Source organism: Crocuta crocuta, unplaced genomic scaffold (genome assembly GCF_008692635.1).
Source record: "Crocuta crocuta isolate KB4526 unplaced genomic scaffold, BGI_CrCroc_1.0 scaffold235, whole genome shotgun sequence".
Classification (NCBI taxonomy): domain Eukaryota; kingdom Metazoa; phylum Chordata; class Mammalia; order Carnivora; family Hyaenidae; genus Crocuta; species Crocuta crocuta.
Window position 1 is genome coordinate 1753914 of NW_027531285.1, and position 27589 is coordinate 1781502.

The 27589-nt window shown below is 34.4% G+C and overlaps 1 protein-coding gene across 3 annotated transcripts in view; it reads left to right on the forward strand.

Annotated features, from left to right (window-relative positions):
* The window catches only part of RALYL (RALY RNA binding protein like), a 713275-nt gene that overhangs the window by 330347 nt on the left and 355339 nt on the right, over positions 1-27589 (forward strand). The window lies entirely within an intron of this gene.

Consider the following 27589-nt stretch of genomic DNA (forward strand, 5'->3'; position numbering starts at 1 on the left):
CATGTTTCTTATATTCTGTACAAATTTAGTAACTTCAGATCAAGTCTGCCTTGTAGTACTCGTGGCCTCCACCAAGCCTAACAGAGCCGGGGAAATAAAAAAATATGCATCGTGTGTAACTTTATTTCACTCAGAATGGTAGCTATCTTCCAGGAAACACTATGCGAGGCAAAAAAGTAACTCTACTTTTAATACCTGTAGCCTTTGCTCTGAGGGCTAACATATTTTCCTAATTTCCTGTTTTTATTGTTTGAGGAGTGGGAATAAGAAACAGCAAAAAGAAGTCAATCTTGAGAACTGAAAAAGGAATATAAGCCAGCCTTTCTTATGTACTATGGAATCTTGTACATCATGCCTGTTCAATCATGTGCAATAATCATTTTTGTCTAAAGTGAAAGAATACTATGGGGTCTTTTTTCCAAAGGAAAGAAAAGAATACAGTCAGAATTAAAATGCAGATACTTAGAAGGAAATATTTTGTAGTAAATATGTAAATTAAAAAATAAAAATTAGACAATCTATTTTTCTACTTGAGGAAAAAGCAGAATATATCAGTGATCCCTTAATGTATGTTTCTTACCCTGTCCAGATTCATATTTTAAATTGATTGCACAACATCTTCTCTCAGCATTCTATGCCCAGAACAAAACTCATGATTGTTCACATCCTTAACTTCCTTCATTCCCAGGCTTCTCCATCAAGAGAAATGGAACCTTCACTTAATCCAATTTTGCAAATAAAAACTGAGGTGTCAGCTGTGATTCTTCCATCCTTCCCATACTCCAGATGTAATGCATCATCATGTGTCAAGCCTTTGATATTTCCCAAACCCAGTCCCCTTTTAGATGTGTACCAATAGCTCTCTCATTGAGGCCACCATTATAGCTCAGCTGGCCTACTGAATTAACCACCTAACTGTTCTGCCTCTCTCCACTCTTGTCAGCGTCCCTTTAGAATATAAATGTGATGATACTCTTAAAACCCTAATGCTTTAACATCTTACCCAGCATAAGACTTATATTCTTTTTTTTAATATTTTATTTATTTTTGAGAGAGAGAGAGAGAGAGAGAGACAGCATGAGCAGGGGAGGGTCAGAGAGAGAGGAAGACACAGACTTGGAAACAGGCCCCAGGCACTGAGCTGTCAGCACAGAGCCCGACGCGGGACTCGAACCCACGAACCATGAGATCATGATCTGAGCCGAAGTCGGACGCTCAACTGACTGAGCCACCCAGGCGCCGCTTAAGATTTATATTCTTGACTGTACCTCTAATGCCTCACATCTTTAACTTCATCTCCTTCTGTCTGCCTTCTTGTACCATGGCGGTAATGCTGGATCTTGATATGCCTCAAATGTCCAAGACTGTTACTGCCTCAGAGGCTTTGCATTTGCTATTCCTTCTGCTAAGAGGATAGGTCTTTGCTAATAGTTTATTGCTCTCTGCTGGATCATGTGCTGTACTCAACTTTTCCTTCCCTGGAGAGGCTTTTCCTAAAATAAAATAGCCTTCTGCCCTCTTGCCCACATGATCTGTTCCATTACTGTGCTTTACATATATATTTTTTCACAACCCTCATCAGTATCTGGGATTACATAATTTATCATGTACGTCTCTCAGGTCCACACACATAAAGATGAAGGTGCATATAAAAGAAACAAGCTAAAAGCATAGAGAAATCAAGTTCGAAGAGTGTTAAGAACATTGTATTATCAAGTCACATAATTATAGTTATGAAAAATATCGGAGAAGGCAAGAAATTCAGTAAAACAAGAGTGAAGTCTGAGGTAATAATCTTGAGAGAGAAAAAGGTTTTCCCATAAATACTTGCTGTAGACTCATTTATAATGACTTACCAAAAGAATATAGTTTTTATATACCTTTCTCAAAGAAACGCTCATTTATTGCCTGTGTCTTGACTATTATGAAGCTAGCACATGCTTGTAGAAATGTGTTTAATTATTATTTTAAAAAATTAATTATTTTAAAAAATTAATTGTAAGGTCAATTAAAAGTTCAAACACCAGGGTGCCTGGGTGGCTTAGTCAGTTAAGTGTTTGACTCTTGATTTCCTCTGAGGTCAGGATCTCCCAGTCATGAGATGGGTTGTGTTTGGCTCCATGCTGGGCATTGAACCTGCTTAAGATTTTCTCTCTCCCTCTCCCTTTGCCCCCCCCCACTCGTGCTCGTGCTCTCTCTCTCTCTCTCTTTCCCTCAAGTAAAGAAAAGCAAAACAAACAAAAAGTCCTATTCACTCATTCACTTACTAATGAATGATAGCTCATTTTTCCGTCCTTCCCCCCCCCCCAACTTTTCAGTAGATTATTCTCCTTTTGAGAAGAATGAAATGGAGGAGGAGAACACCAATACTAAAAATGTTGTGCCTTGCTTAGAAAATTCCTAGGAAAAAATATTTCTAATAAGATATCATTTCTCATTTCTCATCATTTGTCTCAGACCTCTTTGTTGTGTCCTCAGGTTAAACTCTGGAGCACAGATCTTGATCACCTTTTCTGCCTGAATCCAAACTAAAGACTTTCTTCCTTCCGTTGAAATCTAGTCTTTCACTGTTTGTGTCTAAGTTGAATGTCTTTTTATACAAAGCAAGGGCTTTGTAACAGTTAATAACTGCTTTTCAGGTCAAGTGTCTGAATGTCCCCACCTTTTTTAAACCATATTGTTAGAAATTCAGGCAGGTTTTCCAGTTGCTCCCTACAGGGAGCTTGTTCCCCAGTCAAGACCTGAAGAAGACTCCTAGTTTTCCAAAAGGTATATCCATTATATATATATATGTAAACATTATACCTTTACATATTGTCCTTTAAATATTGTACCTTAAAAAAATTTAGCTTTAAATATTGTAACTTTGTTTTGTTGTGTGTGACAAGGGAAGATAGGTTTAGTACATCACCTTCGTCTTGAATTTTTGGACTCTCAAATAAACCCTTTATGATTTATAGCCCCCACCAACCCCTACAAGCACTTAATTTGAAGTGAATTGATTATGGATTATAAAATACACCATTGTCATATGAAATTGATACTAGCTGATACCACAACCTGTCTAAGCATTCTTTTTTCTTTTAGAGTAAGAAGAAAATTCATAGTAATGAAGCCTTGCACCGGGCTAGTATGTTACCTGTATTATTATTTTATTTTATGGCAATGCATATTTAAATACCTTCTTCTAAATAGAAACAATCTTTTCATATCACTACATATTTAAATATCTTCATATATAAATTAGAGATTAAACATCAGTAGTACCAGGAAAAATTAAACATTTTACAGAACATGTGAATTCTTATTGTTCTATGGAAGCTATAAATATGTCCTTAAACTGAGAATAAGCTATGAATATGATGAAACCCATCATTTACTAAATGGAAATATTAATGGCTGTTTTGACATGAAAAGATTTTAACTTGGAAAGTAGTAGGTTGCAATGTCTTTTACTGAGAAAATAATCCATCAGCAGTTTGAAAGATGGATTAGTGTGACATAAAACTAGAAATGGAACATGTTCTGAGAGTCTACTGAAAGAGTTCAGGTTTCAGATTATGGAAATGAAGAAGGAAAAATGAGGAAAGATAGGTAGGATCAATAAGACTAAACAACTAGTTGGTACAATTGGTGAGACAGAGACAATGAGAGACAGAAAAGTCAAGAATGATTCCCATTTGATGGGTTGAGTTTTCTGTCTGATAGTCTTGGAGATCAGTAGTAGGATGGATAATGATTTCTTTTTGTTTTTGTTTTTGTTTTTTAATGTTTTATTTACTTCTGAGAGAGAGAGAGAGAGAGAGCGAGAGAGAGAGAGAGAGAGCGAGAGAGAGAGAGAGAGAGCGAGAGAGAGAGAGAGAGAGCGACGGCGTGAGCAGGGGAGGGTCAGAGAGAGAGGGAGACACAGAATCTGAAGCAGACTCCAGGATCTGAACTGGCTGTCAGCACAGAGCCTGATGTGGGGCTCGAACCCACAAACCGTGAGATCATGAACTGACCCGAAGTCAGATGCTTAACTGACTGCGCCACCCAGGCGCTGGATAATGATTTCTTAAGGGAAAAGGTTTTTTTTGTGTAAGACAATGAGTGGAGGACTAAATAGATGTATTAAGGTTGATGGGCATGCCTCAAGATATGCAGGTATATGTATCTAGTAGAATATTGGATACACAGGTGCAAATTAACAGGAGAGATTTGGACTGAGTAGAGATTTGTATGTCACCAGCATAGATGGTACAGAAGCTATAGAAATGGATAAGCTGACCCAAGGAAAATATATAAAGAATATTGGCTGAAGATGGACCTGTGGAGAAATCTGGCCTCTGAAAATCTAAATCTAAACTATTTTCTACAAAGCTGTTTCATTCCCAGCTCTAAGCTATAGTTAACGATGGCCTTCCTAAACTTCCCATAATAGATGGTTCCTTTCTTAGCTGTGGAGTCCTCAAGTCACTTCCCTTCAAGTGTTCCAAACTTCCAAGGCCCTGTGTGCTAGTACTCTTATTGATTCTAATATTCAAAAATCTCATTTATGAGAGCTTAAGCATCTTTAATGCTTAAGGTTTTTTTTCTGTATGAATGTCTTCTATACCCAAGGCCATCTGCCTGGCTAAGCAGCAGAGAAAACTTTATCTACCTTGGCAGGTTTCATTGTCTGTCTTTAATAAAACTATTGGCAAAAATAGAAATGTTCCTCAGACAAAATGCAAGTCAACCATTATGGATCCAGGAAGGATAATTTTACTCACTTGACTACATTAGTACACCTGAAAATTTAAGACTAATAATTCCATATATCTGTATTATAAAACCTGCTGTGTCTTTAGAGAAAACATTTTTTTACCATGAAATTATCATCAATTTCTGAATTGAAATTCTAAATAGTAAATGTTTTGTATTCTTTTCAAATTCATGTAAAATGAGAAATTACTTTAATTTAAATTAAATTAGCTGAATCTCACCTAATTGAATTAAATGAATTACTAATTCATATAGTAACTAGGGGTGCTGAGAAGCTGGGGCTCAAAATACTGGAACTCTAATCTGGATTTTGAAAGTAGGTCAAAGTCTAAAGGCTTGATTAACTTCTCTCTCTTAGATTTTTTTATTCTTATTGTTGGCAGAGATTCCTAAATTCTATACCACAACAGGGGAAATGTGCCAGGAACTAGTTCAACGATCCATCCATTTTATAAACATGTTAATGGACCCAAGAAATGTTTTATTGAATGCAAAGTTTGTTTCCTAAGGCCATTTGCCTTAAAGACATATAACACGTAAATGAATAGCTAAGATAGTACTTTTTCCTTGGGTTTAGCCCTCTATATAGTCACTACTCCAGAGTAATTAAACAAAAACAAATAAAAATACTTATTTCCTCATGCAAACAATGTCTCTAGTTTTTCTTCTTCTTCTTCTTTTTTTTTTTTAACTATGATCAAGGTGTGCCCCAGACCTTGTTTCCTTCCTCTCCCATTTCCATGCAGTTTTCTTTTAAGTTTATGCCTTTGTCTCTCATTTCACAGTTGACTCATTCAGACTTTGGTGCTATGTGACCCCATGTGGTGTTCTGTCCCTAGGCTGTAACACATGTTTCAAAATCACCCTCTTTTCTTTTCCCCATTGATGTGTCCTCATTCCCAGGTCATAGTTAGCTGATAAATACCCTTAATCATATGTTTGGAGCTATGATAATTGAACACTATGATAATTGAACAATTAAGGGATTTCAAATAAATGAACGGGGTGGAGAGATGGACTGTTGGTATTACTGCTTTCCAAACACTAATCACAGCATATCCTGTGGGTGTTGTGCAAAAAGAGAAACTTGGCTGTAACTTAACTTTAATTGTTTTTATACGTGTTTAGTTCTTCAACATGTCTTTTGTACCACAGTATAAAAAGGATATCCCTTTTTTTATCCCTGGATTCATGCCTCTGATACGTCATGGAGGATTTCTAAGCTTTCTAGGGCAAACAACAATTGAGTCCATTTTGGCTCACATTAGCTGGAATTCTTAAAAAATCAGAATCCAGCTGTGAAATTATTCTGAATACTTTTAAAAAAAAAAAAACACAATTTCTATAAGGTGAAGCTCCTTATAAAAGTATATCTCAGTTTAGTTCAATAAAATTTAAATTTAAAATGGTGAAATACTAATATAGGCTTCCTTTAATATTTGGTAAATTTGGATTTTAAGTTTTGTTGATGTTAGAAATATTTTATTACATTTTTAAATCTAAGTTTAGTCATTGGAGATATTTTTCCTCAAACACATCATGTGAAAGTTGAAACAAACTTTTTAAATGTTTAATACTGACAATTTTTATATGGGAGGTCATGCATAAAGTGTTCTTTTGTACAAAAATGTACAGAGGTTGGAGACTAAGTCTATATCAGTGCAAGTTTCTACTGATTACACTGGCTTGATTACATGCATACTATAAATAAATATTTGTAATGTTATTTTTTTATTTTTAGATTGTTTCATTCTTATGATCATTGCAAAAACACAATAATATATGAACTTAAGATGTCAGTTGTTAATAGGAAGAATGCAAAGCAAAAACCATTTATCTATAGAAATCATTCTTGCTCTGAAACCTGAATATGGGTCTCCGTTTTTGAGGAGCAAAGTCTAGTTTAGAAAAAGAATATGTAAAATAGAATTAAATTATTTCATTACATTATAAATGTCTTGCAAATGTTGAAGGAATTCAAAGAAGAAAAATGATGAATGGATCATTAATTTTAAGGTAAATCTGGTGGATATTCTTAATCCTAATCATCAAGAAAGTAATGGGAATGCAGTCGTAGAAAGGAAGATCCTAGACACCCATGCTGAGTAAGAGGAAAAAAGAAAATCACAAATTCTTGTAACAGTCTATGAAGCAGGCCTTAGGAGTAATGGATTGCACATGTGTTTTATCTTCAGCTACCATCTTGCATGCAGAGTGATCTTTTTGAAATACAGACCTAATGAGGTCACCCTCTAATAAAAACTTTCAATCATTTCTCATTGTTCTCAGAAAAAAGACAGGCCATTGCTGTGGCCGACAGCTTCCTATGTGATTTATTTCTCACTCGTCTGCAGGCTTACATTACCACCCTCTCACGTGTTCGATCTAAATTGATTTCTCGCAGTTTTTGAACAAGTCATATTCTTTCCTTTGGACGTTTGCACATGCTGTATGAGACAGTGTGGAATGCCTTTCCCTACTCAGCTCCCCATCATCTCACCTCACTTCCCCATGTCTTCACTCTCTTCACTTGACTCTACATGTTTCACATCTCAGATTAAATATTACTTTAAGGAAACCTACTTTGATCCCTCAAACATAGTGGGAATGTTTTATTTCCCTTTCTAGCACATATCTTCTTTTCAGTTATGTTTCTATATGTACTGTTTTGGAACAAGCATCGATTTCTTACCTATCTTAGGCTAAGTGCCTTGAGAGCCTTGACTATTTATGTTTATATTAAACTTCTTAGCACTTGGCAGAGTGTTGATACTTCCATGGTAAATGGCAAAGTGTTGGATGAGTGCTTGCATGGTTGGGGGAACAGATGAATTTCACTAAAGGGCTTTTTCTTCCCATTGAAAAAGCGACACAAGGAGATGGAGATAGAAAGGAAGAAGGAGTAGAAAGAATGGAAGGGGAGGAAGACGGTCAGGAAGGAGAAGGAGCAGTGGCACGCCCCCACTGGTTACAGTTTGGGGGTGCTGTAGAGAGAAAACACTGCGGCCTCCTTGTAAGGCAACTAGGTACTCAGTGCCTCCAAAGTCAGACACTCCAGAGATGGGTATTCAATACACCGGGTTTAGTTTTTTTCTAAGCATAATCTAGTCTTTAATAAGCATCAAATATTAACTCATATGTTTTTCAAAGGTATAGTAAATGATACATTGGTTTAAAGAAAGATTTTATTTATGGGGAACTTCCGCTACAGCCCCTAAAATGACATCTTCTCATAGTTTTGTCTTATCAATAGCTACATGTTTGCCCAGTACTCCATCATTCTCAAAGCTCTTTAACCACATTTCTCTTCTTTTCTTCCTCACAACAATGCTGAGAGGTGAGTATGAGCCAGAGTATTCTGCTGGCTGGAACTGAAACTCAAAGAACTTTCCTTGCCTTACACTACACAAATGGTGGCATAGGATATCAAGCTCAACATATTCTGACCACAATTATTTCCGCTGCTGATTCTTGCCAGCAAGTCTTTTCATATCCGTCTATCAGTAGAGTAACTGTAACACATTACCATCTAAACCAGGCTACTGCTGGGAGTGAGAAGAAATACTATTAATGATCATGCTTTGAAATCAGTTGTAAACCAGGATGGTCCTGGACAGACTTGAACATACAATCCTTATTATCTATTACATTTGTACTTAAGGTAGGCTTTTCAACTTACTTGATCTTTCTCATAGGTTAAAATATTGCCTCCTATGTTAATTAGAGAATGCCAGCCTCAGGATCAGATAAATACTGACATTTCAATACTTATCCTAATTGACCTTTATTTCTTCTTCACATACAATACAGCCAATACCCTGAAGAAAACATGGCCTGGGGAAGGAGGCTCTGTTCTTCTCTTTCATCCAGGGACCAGGCTGTAGGAAGTTCTTTTAGTGAGTGGTTACCGTAGACCTAGAAAGAAGTCGTATCAGCAGACAGGTGAAAAGTGAGGGAGGATGAGGCTCTGGAAGTTTTGTAGTTCAAGCCTGAAAGTGGTGTTCACCCTACCTGCTTATGTGCCACTGACATGGCTAGATGCGGGTGGAGCTGGACAGCTGTTCCCACCAGCAGCCGTAGAAGCTGGCTGTCATCTTCGGTGAGCAGTTAGCTTCTTTGCTACATGTAGTTGAGTAACTTGAAGAAGTTATTCACTAAGAATCCATTTCTGTAAAATAGAAACAATAGTGCTCAGTTCAGACTGTAATGCAGAACTCTTATATTTCTAAAATGCATAGAACCTTACCTGCTTATGGTACATACTTTGGGCTAAAAAAATTGTGTATAGATATTACGGCCTCTAGTGCTAGGAGAAGTCCTCTTTTGTTTTTGTTTTTTTTTGGCTGTAATATTCTAGGCAGATTTTGAATAGATGGTGCAAGCAGTCCATAATGGTAAGAGTCAGTAATTGCTGAGATCGAGAGATTAGTTAAAGTGATTACAGGTGTGATGGGAGATGACTGGAGGAAGGGAGAAATTTAAATCAGTGTTAAAAGCATGGGCAGGTATGGAAAAATAATTCCAGGTAGATGAAACATTGAACCTGGAGTCCTAATTCAGGCAGAAGTGAATGAACCGCTTATGGAGAAGAGTAGAGGGAGGCAAGATTGATGTCAGGCTGTGAAGGCTCTTGAATGTCATACTGATGAAACCAAGTGTATAGAAATACAATATTGTGTTCAGCGTAATGAAGATTCGCTTCAAAAGAATATCTTTTCTTTGTTCACTATTATTTGATTTTCTGTTATAGTTTAATTATGTTGCATGCTATTTAATATGCATATTAATTCCCTCTCACTGTTGAGAGATTCATTCATTTCTTCACTTAATTGTCAACTATTAATTTTCTCTTCTAGCCAGGACATTGATTTAGGTGAGGTCCTCTGAGAATAAAGATTATACTCAGAGTTAGTGCAGCTGTTACAAGATATTTGCTGAATATTTTATATTCATTTATTGTTGTTGTAGTAATATACTTATCTGTCATTAACGTGGTGTCTTGTATGCATGTTTTACAATTTTTGGTGAACCGTGTATAGCAATGTATGTCTTTAGAACAGTGTTTCCTAACCTTGGCAGTACTGAAACATTGGGCCCTTGTTATGGAGGCCTTTCCTTTGTATTATAGGATGTTTAGCAGCATCCCTGACTTCTTCGTACCTACTAGATGCCAGTAGCACCCCCTTCCAGTAGTGACAATAAAAAATGTGTCCAGTACTATCAAAAGTCCTCTGAGGGACAAAATCATTACTGGTTAGTAATCACTACTTTAGAGCAATTATAACAAAATAAACTTCATTAATTCATAAATGTTATTATAGTTTTAATCACAGTAAACTATATGAAAACAATGCTTTGAATTATTTTGAGAATAATCCAAAATTTATATTAAGAATGAATCTTTTCCAGTTCAGAAAACAAAACTCATTATGTACCTTTCATTGCAATTATAATAATGTGTTCATGACTGTAGCTTACCATTTGTATCACCAGTTTGTTTTAATCCTTAAAAGCACAAACACCAGAAACAAATCAATCTGTCTGTATAGTTGACACATTTATAGGTTTACTGATTTTAAACAAAAGAGCAGACTATTTTTTTCAAAGTCCTTTCCCTTCACATCTTGAATATAATGCCTTTTAGAAATGTGATTTTTTTTCTTTCAATCTTTCCATTCAGACATTTCAGATCACCACTAAAAATTATGAAGAAAAAGAAAGGCTTGTTAAGTGAAAAACACTGAGTTCTGAGACTACTCAGATGCACAGATGATGTTCAAATATTTATTATTTAAGAGTACCACTAAAAGCTTGGTAAAACAAAGAAAGTGAGCATTGCAGCCTTCCTAGATGATGTTTTCCCTAAGGGATACATTAGTTCTACCATTGTATCCATTCTACTTCCTTTTGGTAACTGTTATTCTCGTGCAGATACTTTTAGGCACAAATTAGATGCTATGTCTGAACATCTAGGAAGGACAGATTGACAGCCTGGACTGACATGATGAGTACAAATAATCATTTTGGATAATGGAGTCTATTGCAAAACCCTTTGAGAAGTGAACAGATCCTGTGGAGCTTACTAAATCTTGAAGAAAACATCCAAAGATTGCTGCCATTACTAAAGATGACTTTTAGCAAGGTACCGTTATATAAATGTATTACCATTTGTTCCAATAAACAAGTAAGAAAAAAATTTTAGTGTTTGCCTCAACTTCTAAAGAGAATAGTGTCATCATACTTCCTCAACTTGATAGTTTGACAAAGCTTTCACTTCTTAAGGTGTATATCGTAAGTTAATCTTTCAAATTAGCTGAAATTTGAATTCGTAAACCTTTGAGTGTTTCTTCCTTGGAAACTATTTGACATTCCAGCTCTATGCTAAAGAAATGTCCAACACATCCTTGCATTTTAAACAACCAGTTTCCCAGCAAATAGTATATTGTCCAGATACTCAAAGTGGTTATCAATTGAAAACTGTTATATTTACATGACCATTTTATTTGTTTTCAAAAATCTATTCACAGGCCCATGAAGTGTCTTGAATAGTATATGTGAGTGGAAGTGTAAAGAATTACTTATGAGATGATATTCAGGAAATTCATTTTGATTTACTCTTTCTGGGTTGGCAGAAATATGTTGCCATTTTAAACCAGTAGACTTTAGTAATTATATTTACATATATATGTAATTTTCACTCAAATTTTCAAAGAGATTATTTAAAAATGTCTTTCCAGCATCTTTCATGGATGTGAGATAATTTGTTCTATTAATCTCATTTACATCTAAGGAAATCCTATAATGTATTCGCTATTAAAGAGACCATGTTTTTCTGAAGACAAAAGTCTTGGAACATCCTTCTCACATTTTTTATAATTGCTGTAAGTTATGCTCACTCTACTATCCAGAGTATACATATAATATCTGCTAATTGTTTGGGAAGTCTTAATCCTCTCCTGAAACCTTCATCTTCATCCTCCTCCACTGTTCTCAGATAGTAAGTATTAAAAAGAATACTCTGAGGACTGCAAAACACAATATGTGTATGGGGTTTTTAGTCATTAAACGTGGAGCTACTTAATGCTATAAACAAATGCTAATTAGCAAACTTCCATAATAAGGTACATTATAGAACTGGTGGTCTGTTGGCCAGGGAGATTCATGGTCCCACAAATGACAGAAAGCCTGAGGAGTTTTCCTTTTGTCTCTGAAATTATTCATGTCATTCAGTCATTGAACCTAAATTAGTGAAAGCAGTGGTAAATACTGTTCATGTCAATTTCTTCACTAAGACCATCACTGGAAAGCCCTGAGCGACTCAGAGGGATCTTGTTAGTTGTAACTTATTCCCTGGAGCAAAGCTGAGCGTAATGATAGTTAGACTACAATACCTCAGATTAACTTCAAACTTGTTAATAAAATGTCTGAAAGTCCCTTGTGAATTGATTTCAGAATACTATATATAACATGAACATTTATTCTTTCAACTGTCTGTGTGGAATTCTGTTAGCTCTTTGTCTCTTAAGCTCTAACAAGGCTACATCAAAATAAAGTAAAAGGAAAGTATACTAAAATAATACAATACAATAAAATAGATGACTGCTGTTGGAAAATATGCTAATTGTGATGTAAATATGTCTACGTAAAAAAACATGAGAGTGATAGCAGATACAGTATAAATAGATACAATATGAAGCATAAAATAATGCAGATCAAGTACTGTAAAAGGATAAAGTATCATAAGTTAATCACTGCAGTTATGGAATAAAATATGAACACATGAAATAACATACTATAGAAGGTGGAAAATATAAGATAAAGCATGTTCTAATACATACCATCGAGTGCTACATGAACTTTAAAAGGGATACAGTATTGTAAGAATTTTTGAAGAAGAGCTTTGGGAACATGTAGATTTGAATTTAAAGAGTTTGGAAACCATCTAAAAATAGGCAGCAAAAGATCAGAATATTATACCTCAAGAACATTTTTAGATACTGCAATTTCTAATTTATTTGAATTGAAACTAAAAATGGAGAAATTGAAATTATAGCCTCTAATGCTTGTAAACGATGATGGTTAAGTATGCAGGCTGTGAACTCAGGCTTCCTGTGTTAGAATCCTAGCTTTTATTTACTAGACATGTGATTTTGGGCAAGTTACTAAAGGTCTCAGTGGTGTTCCTTTGTCTGCAAAATAATCATAAAAAGACTCATCACACTGAGTTGTTGTGAAGATTAAATGCATCAGTATATGTAAAATGCTTAAAACATTGCCTAGAACCTATAATATGACATAAACACCAGAAAAAGTAAAAGTGCATCCTATTAAGTCTTACTGTGTAATGGTTCTAAAAATGAATTCAGAAAACTGGAGTCCTAATACTAGATTTTCAGCTTTCTGGAGGTGTTGAGCCTGAACAAACATTTATACTCTCTGCACTCTGATTTCCTCATCTGTGAGGAGAGCATAGGCTGTAAGTCCACCAGAAGGCTTCGTATCCATGATGGTTTGTGCTTCTGTCCTGTTGAAGAAGTGATTGCTACTTCATCTGTGGTTATGAAGACATACTCTCAGGTTTCCTTCTAAGTGGCTTTTTGTTTGTTTATTTTACCACTCACATTTAAATGTTAATACTTCTGGAATTGAATATTTTGTGTATTGCAAATTAGTGAACATATTCAACTATTTTCACATGAATATCCCATTAACTCCATTTTTTGAAGAAACTGTTCTTTCTTCACTGTCGAGAAATATCAGTTTGGACATAGANGCTGATTTGTCACTTATATGTAACACCCAGTGCTCATCCCAACGAGTGCCCTCCTTAATGCTCATCACCCATTTAGCCCATCCCCTCACCCCACATCCCTCCAGCAATCTTCAGTATTTGTTCTTTGTATTTGAGTGTCTTATGTTTTTCCTCCCTCTCTGTTTTTATTTTATTTTTTCTCTTTTCCTGTATGTTAGTCTATTTTGTTTCTTAAATTCCATTTATGAATAGAATTATATATTTATCTTTCTCTGACTTATTTCACTTAGATAATACCCAATATTTCCATCCAAAATTGTTGCAAATGACAAGATTCATTCTTTTTGATCACCAAGTAAGATTCTGGTGTGTGTGTGTGTGTGTGTGTGTGTGTGTGTGTGTGTATGTATGTATGTATACGTACATATATACATGTTCTTTAGCGTTTCATCAGTAGATGGATGTTTGAGCTCTTTCCATAATTTGAACACTGTTGATAGTGCCGCTGTAAACATTGGGGTGCATATGCCCCTTCAAATCATCATTTTTTCTTTGGAAAAATATCTACTAGTGCAATTGCTCAGTCATAAGGTAGTTCTATTTTTACTTTTTGAAGAATCTCCATTCTGTTTTCCAGAGTGGCTGGACCAGTTTACATTCCCATCAGCAGTGCAAAAGTGTTCCCCTTTCTCTGCATCCTCATCAACAACCGTTGTTTCCTGAGTTGTTAATTTTTACCATTAATTGTGTGGTGGTACCCTTTTGTGGTTTTGATTTGTATTTCCCTAATGGTGAGTGATGTTGAGCATCTTTTCATGTGTCTGCTAGCCATCTGGATGTCTTCTTTGGAAAAGTATATATTCATGTCTTTTGCCCATTCCTTCAGTGGATTATTTGTTCCTTGGGTGTTCAGTTTGATAAGTTCTTTATAGATTTTAGATACTAAACCTTTATCTGATATGCCATTTTACAATATAATTTATAGGTAGTTATATGCAGAAAATTATTTACTATTGATTTATGTGTAGCATTACATATATGTGATAGATATTATGCTGTNTCAACAACCGTTGTTTCCTGAGTTGTTAATTTTTACCATTAATTGTGTGGTGGTACCCTTTTGTGGTTTTGATTTGTATTTCCCTAATGGTGAGTGATGTTGAGCATCTTTTCATGTGTCTGCTAGCCATCTGGATGTCTTCTTTGGAAAAGTATATATTCATGTCTTTTGCCCATTCCTTCAGTGGATTATTTGTTCCTTGGGTGTTCAGTTTGATAAGTTCTTTATAGATTTTAGATACTAAACCTTTATCTGATATGCCATTTTACAATATAATTTATAGGTAGTTATATGCAGAAAATTATTTACTATTGATTTATGTGTAGCATTACATATATGTGATAGATATTATGCTGTAAATAATTCTGATACTACTATAAGTGGTATCATTTTAGACATCTTATTTCTTAATTGTTCATTACTAGTACATTTATTGATATACTCATAGATCCTCTAAATTCATTTATTCCTTCTGGTAGTTTGTTTTCGGAGGCATACTATATGTGTACAACCATGTTTCTTGCAAATAATAGCAATTTTCTTTCTTACCTTCCAATATATATTCATTTATTTCCTTGCCTTATTACATTGGCTAGTACCTCCAGAATATTGAAGAGAAGTAATAGTAGCAGATATGTTTTTCTCATTGTATGAGAAAGCAGTCAATATTTTGCCATTATCATTTACCATAGAATTTTATTTTTCTGGAAACTGCCCATCAAATCAATGAATTTATTATATTTCTAGTTTTCTAATAATTTTTATTGGATTATATTCAATATTTTTCTGTTTATATAAAAATTAATATTGATTTTTCTCTTTTATTCTGTTAATGTGATGAACTACAATTGATCTTTTAATGTGAAATCAATTTATCACTCCAGAAATAAATGCAACATCATATTTCTTTTTTTTTTTTTTAACCTCTGTGGTTTTGGTAGATTTTAGAGATTGGCCTGCAGTCTTTTTTTCTTGTTAGGTTCTTACCAATTTTGCTGGTGAGGAGATCTTGGCCTCATGAAATGAACTGAGAAGTGTTCCTTCTTTTACTGTTTTTTGAAAGAGTTAGCACATGATTAGTATTATTTCTTTATAAACATTTGGAGAGTTCACAAGAACACCATGTAGACTGGTAGTATTTTATGGACAGATCTTTATTACAGATTCAATTGCTCTAATAGAGATAGGACTGGGGCGCCTGGGTGGCTTAGTCGGTTGAGCGTCCGACTTTCGCTTGGGTCATGATCTCGCGGTTCGTGGGTTCGAGCCCCGCGTCGGGCTCTGTGCTGACTGCCAGCTCAGAGCCTGGAGCCTGTTTCAGAGTCTGTGATTCCCTCTCTCTCTGACCCTCCCCTGCTCACGCTGTCTCTCTCTCTCTCCTAGAAATAAATAAAAACATTTAAAAAAAATTAAAAAAAAATAGAGATAGGACTATTCAGATTTTTAAAAAATTATCTTTGTGACAGTTTTAGAGAGAAGAGTTTTCTAAGGGATTTGTTAATTTGATACTCATTTTCAAATATATTGGCCTAAAGCTATTCATAATATTTTCATATTTTATTGTCATTAGAATTTTTAAGTGATGTCTTTTTATTTGCTAATCCTAATGTTGATAATTTTTGCCTTAACTTTCTTTCTTAGTTTAGTCATCTATTCAAATAACCAAATTATGGCTTTGTGTATTTTATCTATTGCTCATTTATTTTTGTTTCATTACTCTGTAATCTTATCTTTATTATTTCTTTTCTTCTACTTGTTTTGGCTTAATTTGCTACTTTTTCTATAACTTCGTGAATCACAATTTAGGGAACTGATTTCCAGCCTTTCATATTTTCTAAAAATGCGTTTAATTCTCTAATTCTCTGAGCACAGCTTCAGCTTCATCCTCCAAATTCTAACACATCATACTTTTAGAATCAATTTAGTTTATAAGCATTTGCTAATTCACATTGATAGTTCTTTGATCTATTGGTTATTTAGAAAATTTGTTACTGAATTTATAATTTTTGTAATTCATTTTAGCTTAATTTCATTATAACTAGAGAATACATTCATTAAAATTCAATGGTATTTTTTCTCTACATGTATACAATCAGTTTTCATAAGTGTTCCCTGTGCAGTTGACACACAGCATATATGTATATGCTGTAGCTGATCTATCTAGCCTTCTTTATGTGTCAAATGGGCAAAAGTCACTAACTGAATTTCTGACTTATTGTATCCTTATTGATTTTTATCTTCTTTTCAATCAGTTTTTAGAGAGTGGATTATGATTATGGATTCATCTCTTTGTCTTTTTAGTTCTTTTAATTTTTGCTTTACATGTCTGACTTCGGCTCAGGTCATGATCTTACAGTTTGTGAGTTCAAGCCCTGTGTCAGGCTCTGTGCTGACAGCTCAGAGCCTGGAGCCTGTTTCGGATTCTGTGTCTCCTTCTCTCTGTCCTCCCCTATTTGTGCTCTCTCTCTCTCTGTCTCTCAAAAATAAATAAATGTAAAAAACTTTTTTTAAATTTTTTTGCTTTACATATTTGAGGCAATAATATTGAGTAAATGCGAACTCGAAACTTTATCTTTCTAATAGACTCATTCTTTCATTAGCATGATGTATCTCTATGTCTAGTAATTATTTTTGTCTTATAGAAAAACATTGTCTAATCAATATAGATAAACTCACTTCCTTTTAATGTTTGCATAGTATATCATTTCAACCATTTTAATTTTAGTGATTCTATGTGTTAATATTTAAAACATGTTTGTAAACAAAATATAATCTTTTTAAAAATACAGTTTGACAACCTTTAAGTGTAATAATCTATTCATATTTAATTACTTATGCATTTGAATTTATATCCATAAGTTTACTATTTTTTTATTCATTCCACATGTTGCATGTTCGTTTTTCTTTTTTGCCTTTTTTAGATTAATATGTCTATTATTATTTTGTATTTTCCATTTTATTTGCCTGTATGTTATACATACTTTTGCTGTTCTTGTAATATTACCTTGGAGATTGCAACAGATATCTTTGATGTATTAGTTTATGTAAATTATCCCTCACATTGCTTTCCAAATAATCCTGGATTCATATAATACTTCACTTGTATTCAGTGACCCCTCATTTTTTTGTGTTATAATTGTCATGAATTTTAATTTTGCACATAGTTTGCTTGATTTCTTACATTTTTATTTTGGAGATTCTGAGGTATATATAAAAGTGAAGAGAATAGTCTAATGAAATAGATATACACCTGACCCCATTTTAGCAATTATCAATGAACAACCATATTATTTTTTTTCTATAATTCCACCATTTTCCTCCTACTCCCTGGATTGTTTTACAACAAATCCCCAGACATATCATTTTACCTGCACATATTTAATATTTTTTTTTTAAATGTTGCCGCAAGATCATGATATCACCAAATATAATTCTTCAGTTCTTTAACATCAATCTAGTAATAATTCTTTCTTTTCAGAATTTGCTCTCTTATACTTCTTTTTATTGATTCATTTGAATTGGAAACCAAATGGGAGACAAAGATTGGGATTCACTGATATAGCCCTAGGTCTCTTAATTTATCGTCTCTCCTAATACATTCCCCATCTCCATTTGCATTTTATCTGTTGAAAAAATTGGGTGATTTGTCCTATAATGTTTCACAAGTTCTGCAATTTGGTGATTGCACCCTGTGGTATCATTTAACATGCTTCTCTGGTCCTTGTATTTCCTGAAAATTTTTAATTATATCTAGAGGCTTGGTCAAATTCAGGTGGAAATATTCATGGGTGGCTCTGTGCATGTCCATCAAAAAGTACTGTCTTGTTTTCTTTTGTGATGCTAACAGCTACTGAATATATATAAATAGGCAGATAGAGTAATTTTGGTAATCTACTTCCTATCATTTATTTTCTTTGCTTATTAGCTGGAATTATTCTTTTTTTTTTTTTAAATGTTTTATTTATTTCTAGGAGAGAGAGAGAGATAGCGTGAGCAGGGGAGGGTCAGAGAGAGAGGGAGTCACAGACTGAAACAGGCTCCAGGCTCTGAGCTGACAGTCAGCACAGAGCCTGACGCGGGGCTCGAACCCACAAACCGCGAGATCATGACCTAAGCGAAAGTCGGACACTTAACCGACTAAGCCACCCAGGTGCCCCTAGCTGGAATTATTCTAAAAGAAATTTCTTTCATTATGTATTTGGTTATGCTGAGTTACTTTTGTATGGAAAGGAAAAGGAAAACTCCTTGATTCTTTTCCTTTATACAAGTATTTAAAAGACTAAAGTGATTCCCTAGCATTTTCTAAAGATTAAAAATAGTTTTAATTTTTTATAGTAAGCATTGTACCCAGTGTGGGCCTGGAACTCACAACCCCAAGATCAAGTCACATACTTTACTAACTGAGCCAATCAGGCACCCCTAAAATTGTTTTAATAATTTGATGAGCTCAGGAATTAAGTGTAGCTGAAAATTTGTCAGTCCCTTTCAGCTGTTCCCTCTGTTAATGATCAAATTATCCTGACTTTGCCTTGTAGCACCACTATATTCACATTGTTATCTGGGACATTTTGATATAACTCTAGCAGTCCTTGGATAATTTCCTTTATTCTGATATGATAATATTCTCCAGGATGATAATTCCCGGCCCCAAACTGGGAATCAGCCAGTCTCCAAAGAGATTCAGCACCTTGGAAAAAGCTAAATCCAACATTCTGGGTGCAAGGGAAGCTCACTACTACTGAACTGTTATTATTTCTCAGTTGTTTCAGGACCCAGGGGTAGGAGATATACACATACATACATATACACGTACAATTACATCAACACACACACACACACACACAGGCATGCACACGCACGCGCACACACACAAACACATACACAGACATTAAAGAAAATAATCATTTCACATTTATAGTTATACTTCCTGTTTAAAATCAAGACTACAGATATTTTAGCTTCATCAGTATTAACATCTACATCTCCTTTCAGCATTGCCAGAAATCTCACATACTAACACCATTTTATAATAGCTTCTCTGATTATCCCACAATATACATAAAAGAGTCATAAAATCAGTACCATCAGCACCAACATTATTATGATTTCAAAAAACAGTTTAATATTTTCCAATTTTTAATGGTTTTTTCATAAAGAATATTGTACTAGGTAATAGCAAAAAACTTTTAAAGTCATTTGGAGTCATTCTTCTATGTGAGGTTGTCACCCAGTAGATACCCAGTGACAGTGTTTGATTATTAAGGATTACTTTTTCTTATTTAATTTTTATCAAGGTATGGTTGATATACAAAAAAATTGCCCATATTTAATGAATGCATCTTGTTGACTGTGGACATATGCATATACCTGTGATATCATCACCACAATCAAGATGGTAACTATCCATCACCTCCACAAATTTCCTTACATTTTTTGTGAGATTTTTCTTTTTTCTCTCCTCTCCTCTCCTCTCCTCTCCTCTCCTCTCCTGTCTCTTCTCTCCCTCCTCTTCTGTCTCTTCTCTCCCTCCTCTTCTGTCTCTTCTCTCCCTCCTCTTCCTTTCACTTCCCTTCCCTTCCCTACTCTTCCATTTTCTTATAAGAATACTTAAGATGAGGTCCGTTCTCTTAACATATTTTAAACTGTCCAATACCATACTGCTAATTATTGGACCTGTTCCACTACAGATCTCTAGAATGTATTTGTTTTGTATACAACAGACTTTACACTCATTGAGTAACAATTCTCGATTTCCCCATACCCCAGCATTTGGTAACCACCATGCTACTTTTCACTTTTCTGGGTCTGACCATTTTAGGGACTTCATATAAGTGGAATCATGCAGTATTTGCACTTCTGTGCCTAGCTTATTTCACTTAGCATAATGTCTTCAGGGTTCATCTACAACAAACTAAAAAGCTTCTACACAACAAAAGAAACGATCAAAAGAGGTGAAAAAGCAACCTGTGGAATTGGATAAAATAGTTGTAAACCATCTATCTGGTAAGGGGTTAATATGCAAAACGTGTAAGAATCCCTAGTAATTTATTAGCAAAAAACAAAAACAAAAAAAACAACAAACACACACACACACACACAAATAATGGANATGTGTAAGAATCCCTAGTAACTTATTAGCAAAAAACAAAAACAAAAAAAACAACAAACACACACACACACACAAATAATGGACAAAAGATCAGAATAGACATTTCTTCAAAAAAAAACAAAACACCACTATATTTATGGCCAACAGGTATATGAAAAAGAACTCAACATCACTTTATCAGGGAAATTTAGGTAAAAGCCACAATGAGGTATCATCTCACACTTGTTCAGATAGCTATTACAAAAAATAATCTAAACAAACAACATGTAACAAATGTTGGCAAAGATGTGGAAAACCTGGAACCCTCCTATACTGTTGGTGGAAATGTAAAATTGTGCAGTCACTATAGAAGATATGTAGAGGTCCCTCAAATAATTAAAAATAGAATTACCATATAGTCTAGCAATCCCACTCCTGACTATTTATCTGAAAGAATTTAAATCAGGATCTCAAAAAGATATTTGTACTCCTGGGTTCCCTGCCCCATTATTTATGATAACCAAACTATAGAAAGACCTAATACTCACCCATAGATGAATGGATAAAGAAAATGTGCTATATACATATACCATTACCAATAATTTATTGTACATGTGGTATTTGGATTTGTGCTGTGATCTAGTTGTTCTGCCTGCTTTAATGGAAGAATTTGTGGAAATCAAACATCCATGCTGCCACCACCACCTACCTAGAATATATTTTCCATATGCATTTTAAGAATATTAAATTTTATTTTTATTGTTCTGTATAGCCCAACAACTGATATTTACCTGAATATTTACCCTTCTTATTATCTCTCTTTCCTTCCTTCTTTTCCATGTTTCTTTCTAAGAAACTCTTTTTAATATTTCATTAATATTGGTCTGATAGCAAAAATTTATCTCTACTTGCGTCTATTTAGCAATCAACATCTTCTGCCCCCTTTTCCCTCTGCTTCATGTTTGAAGGTTGTTTTCACAAGTTATAAAAACTAGGTGGGCAGTTCATTTCTTTCAGCACTTTAAAGACGACAATGAACCAACTCCATCTGGGGCGCCTGGGTGGCTTAGTCGGTTAAGCGTCCGACTTTCGCTTAGGTCATGATCTCACGGTTCGTGGGTTCGAGCCCCGCGTCGGGCTCTGTGCTGACTGCCAGCTCAGAGCCTGGAGCCTATTTCAGAGTCTGTAGCTCCCTCTCTCTCTGACCCTCCCCTGCTCACGCTGTCTCTCTCTCTCTCTCTCCTAGAAATAAATAAAAAAACATTAAAAAAAAATTTTAAAGATGACAATGAAGCACTACAGGAAATAATGCTTTCTAAAAATTGAACACTCTTGGTAACATATCAATTAAAGTTTAATCAAGATATATGAACAAAATTATTTGCTTCCATGATATTGAAAATATTTATAGGTAGATTTCAAATAGTATTATACCATTTCTTGTTGAATCACTTAATCATGAAAAGTAAACTTGTTTATGTAGACTTAGTTAAAATGTTTATTCTTTTTAAAATATATATATGGTTCATTTATTATACATTTCTACTATACTTTTCAAAAGAAAAAGTAGGTTTTATATTATACCAGTAGTGAGTCCTTTAGAAATTCATAAAGTAGTCATTGTGTTCAAATTATAAAAATTATAAATAATTTCTGGAAATACTGCTATTCTAAAAGGTTTCTTCAATATCAAAAATAAAGCTTATTGGGGCACCTGGGTGGCTCAGTTGGTTGAGCACCTGACTCTTAATTCTGGCTCAGACCATGATCTCGGGGTCCTGTGTCACACCTTGCATCATGCTCTGCACCGAGCATGGAGCCTGCTTAAGATTCTGTCTCTCCCTTTGACCCCTTCCTTGCTTGTGCTCTCTCTTTCCCTCTTTCTCTATTAAAAAAAAAAAAAAAGTTTGCTATAAAATTAAGGCTTTGCAGATTTCTTATTGAACTTTAATCTTTTTTGTTTAATAGCTGTAAAATATCATAAAAACATAGAAACATTTTTTCAAGGTAAGAAAATAATTATACCATTGCAATGGAATCTTAGTTCTATAACTATCATTCATTGTATAAGTATAAACTTATAAACTAATACCTAAAAGGAAAGAAAACAAGTAAAGTGAAACACAAGAATTTTCAAAGCTACTGACTTTTAGACACAAACCAAGGGGGCCCTAGCAAGAGAATATGGCAGTTTTTCCAGAAAACCACTTGACTTTTTTTATTAAAATGAAAGCTTTATTAAAATTTGATTTATTATATTTATTGTAGTTTCCTCTTTTATGTGTTTTCTTATTGAAATTTAGGTTGATACTGAGAAAGGCTAGTGAAGAATACAAATGGTACATGAAATCAGCCTTTTTGAAATAATATCAAGCTTTTTTTGACAATAAAGCTATTTGACAAAATATTAAAAAAAAAAAACGTGGTTAGCATAGCTGTTTCTGGCTTGATGATGGGAATAATGTAATATATAATTTCTCCCTCAGAATAATTTAACTCCAGATCTAGCTATAACCTTGGGATGAATAGATTATTTTGCATAAGCATGTTGGATAAACATGATATAATAAGAGAAGAAATTGAGGCGGGGTTAATTAAGTAAGGCTTTTCCTCTGTAAAAGATGACTTTTGAGTTAAAATGTTAAGTCATTAATGACTTGGTAGGTTGTACATAAAGAACATTTTAGTTAAGAGAAAAAGCTTGAGCAAAAAGAGCTGTAAGGAAATATTCAGAAATGAATGATACATAGATAGAGGAACTTCATAGCAGTGAGTGATTACCTTGGAGAGCAAGGAAAAATAATTATAGAAAGATAGGGGAGATGTGCTGGCGACAGAGGATCACATCTAGGTTGCTTAGGGTTGTATCCCCATGTCCTAGGCTCACTCACAGTCCTGAATAAATATTTGTTGAAATAAGTCCATGTCATTTCTTCCATGGTTGGACCAAAATAGTACTGGTGTAAATGAAAAGGAATCATTTAATCATTCATTTATCCTCACCTCTGCTTTCAATGCCAGCCACAAAGGGAATAAAACATTGCCTTGGTTCTACAGATCTTCACATTTTTCCGGAGGCTACAGAATGACAGAAATATATATAATTTCAGTGTATTTTGATGAGTTCAAAAGTAGAATGTTGAATAAAGTAGGAGTAACTCTGTCAGAAACTTCTAGGAGAAGAAGTTATATGACTTGATTATTAGATATAGAAAATGAAAAAAAAAGTTAGAGAAAGCTAGTTTGAAACTCATCCCCATGTTACACAGAACTGGAGCAATGTGGTTTCTGAAAAGTTCTGGGAAAGGGAAATAAGATGGTTATACTTGCACTTAAATTTATAACGTTTCTTGGTTGTATTTGTTATGTAAACTACAGTGAGATGTGTACTTGTGTAATTAGGAAATGGGGATGCAGCAATGATAGCTCTTTAAAAATGGGGTCATTGTTGGAGATTAACTAGTGTGTCTGTCTCCCAATTTGGTCCTGCTGATATACACATCCTGCTCTTATATGAGAAAGCAAACCAGCCCAGTTTTACAGATGAGGATAACACCATTTATAAGCAAATGCAAACAATCCTGTTCTGGTGTCTATAGTTCCCTTCTTAACACTACTTGGTCTTACAATCCTGGCTGTTCTGACCTGCTACTCTGATTTTGGATCTTTGTTTCGACTTCAGCTTCCAAATAGACCCACTTTATTCTTCATATTCCAACTGTTGACATCTCCTTGCAGCTTCATGGAATGGAGTTCTCGTGTTGATTCAATGCAACTCACCAGCTTCATGTGTAAAATACTTCCATCAAGTCATTATATGTAAGAAGTAGTTTTTGAAATAAACAAGTTATTATATTTAGAGTCTTCACATTACACAGAGTGGTCACAGAGAAGTGGCTAATGAATAAAGCGGTTAAAGATGATGAGGTAGATGTGTGGAGTCAAAGGGCTTCATGAAGCAGAAAAGAGTCCATACACATATGCATACTCACACAGGAAAACATACATCCACTGACACATGAGCATATATAAATGAACTGGATGAAGAAATATATGCTAGTGCTTTTACAAAATTTAAACATTAAAATATACAAATTCTAAGCAATTTCAGGAAAAGTAAAGAAATCCGAAATAATTCACTGAGGTAAAGACACCTCTGTTTGTTGCCAAGCACGGAGGAAAGGCCAATGACATGGACTGGTGCTAAGAAGTTTCTTGAAGATCTTAACGATAAGCCTCACTCTACTCCTCAAGTGAGGCATGTTTTGGGTACTGGGCTATGTACTTCACATTGTTTCAAGGTTGAAATAGCACAACTGCACATTAGAACTTTTCCTGAAAAAGTATATAATAAATTATTTAGTAATCTCTGAAAGGAGCTAAAGTAACCTTTTTGAGATAATTCAGAACACCATGAAAATTAGTAGTTTCCTGGCCCCTGTACCTTGAAAAAAAATGAATGAGAATTTAATGAAAATCAGGTCATAAACCCAAGTAAAATCAAGCTATAGGTGACAGTGGACCTTTAAGAAAATTAATGTTCTTGGCCTTTGCTGCCTATTTCCTTTTTCTTTACATGTATCTGTGTTAGTAGATATTTATATCTCAGTAGCCTGGTGATATGAACTGGTGGAAAGAGGAAAAATAACTATTGTGGAAACATTTGCTGTGAGAGGAATCATCTCCATATACAAACTATTTTAAAAATACTTTAGAATACTGAACTAAACTCTAAGAAAAGGCTTTAAAACAAAGAATTAATGTGACATAATCACATTCTTAATAGAGTTTTATTTTCTCATATTCTTTTATTCCCTTACTGAATTGAAACTTAATAGGTTTCTTTTAGAAACTTGATTATCATGATGCAATAGTAGTTTTATAATAACAAAATTCCTTGCAAAATTAAGTAATCATGGTTGAAGTACATTTGTTTGTATTTGTAGGCAACAATGTCTTATCATTAGCTGAAATCATCTCAGTATTTTTCATTTTAAGTTAATTAGGCTATCACACATTTAAGAAACTGGAAATTTAACAATTTATTGCAATTTCTGGCCACTCATTGTGTTTTGCTTTACAGCCAGAATGCGTTCTCTCGAATAGGAGTGTACATATTTTGAAAAACAAGTAATATCAAGGTGACCATGTTAATTATTGTCCTGTGTTTCTATTGTAAGTTAATAAAAAAATATTACAAATATAGGTACCAAGTGTCTTTCTCTATACAAGTAAACATAATCCAAAGAATCAAAAATATAAAGTATTCCAAAGCACATTCTAATTATTATTAGTGTCAAGCAACAAATATCAAAGAGATTCCTGACACATAGTTCCAGTTATAACTTATAAGCCCTCTGACCTGTCGTTCTCTTCAGCACCTGGTAGTTTGGGGGAGTCTTGCTCTTCTGCCTCAGAAGAATCCTTTTACCCACGACGTATTCCATTTCCTTGTCAAAAACCCAGTCACAATCATCTTCACCCCCATATTATTAACTCCTTTGCAACAAGTCTTCATATACAACAGTACCTTGTTTCCCTAGGATGAATAATTCTAGACAAATCCAGGTAAGTAAAAAGTAAATGTCAAAAGTGCTCTTTAGGCCCACTACAGAATTTTTGATAAGTTATTACTTCCAAAAAATCGAGTAAGGTGATGTGTTATCCTTCATAATGTGAATTCTATATTTTTGGTCTATTCAAGGAAGTTTTCAAGGATGATTTTGAGTCTATACCACTTTTTTGCCTTTTTGTGCTATCTCGGAGTCCTAACTTTATATAATATGTTTACTCTCCTGTAATTATTTATCACTTCTAAAGTCTTTTATATACCAAGACATCCCTGATGGCTGGTAAATAGCCCATCGTGCATACATCTTCTTCTGTTTCACTCTTGGTGGCTTTATGGAACCTCATTAGGCTGTTCCATGCCACAAATTCATTGGAAGAGAGATATTTCCCTCCTTTTTCGCTAACTGGTAATGGTTAGAACCAGTTCCTAATCAATGAAGATATGAATGAATAAAAGTAACACTAAGATTTTGGTTAGAAATTTTCATCTAATAGTATGTTCTCAGCTTTCTTTTAGTGTTTTGGAAACAGTTTTGGCTTCCAAAATGTGGCCTCTTGGGTGTTTGGGTGGCACCTCGGTTAGGCGTCCCACTCCTGATTTCTGTTCTAGTCATGACCTCTCGGTTCATGAGTTCGAGCCCCACATAGGACTCTGCAGATCCCAAGCAGAGCCTGCTTGGGATTCTCCCCCTCTCTGCCCCTCCTCTGCTTGTGCACCATTTTCTCTCTCTCTCTCTCTCTCTCTCTCTCTCTCTCAAAATAAATAAATGAACTTAAAAGAAAAAGTGTGGCCTCTTATCTTTGGGAAATAGCCCCAGACTAAACATGTAGAACCTTCCATAAATATATGAGGGTCATTGTAACTTATGTAACATTTTCTTCATTTAGATATCCCAACAGTATATCCGTAACCATCAAGCTACTGGCTAACAGTTTAGAGTGAAATAAATATAATGACATGTAGAGACTTGCACTAGAGAGAACAGGTTAAAGATGGTGTTTATGACCTTCACTGTTTTGGATAATTTGCTTTAGTATAAAATCATGAACATTAGGAACACCATCAGAACTTAAAATGACCTATTCACTTAGACTTGCCTCTACAGATGTTTTTTTATGGAATTTTTTTCACTCTGTTCCCAAATTAATTGCTTTCAGATCTTATGTGTTCATAGGGACAATGTGACAAATGATAAAAACAAAATAAGGTCATTTTATTTGATTAAGGACAAGAGTGATTTATGCAAAATAATATTAAAAATGACTATTTAAATTGTACATTGCCTGTACTTTTCAGAATTAAAGCAAAGTGCTGTGATGTGTAGAGATGATGGATGAGGGAGAGATGGAAATCATATTAATGTATAAGTAGCTT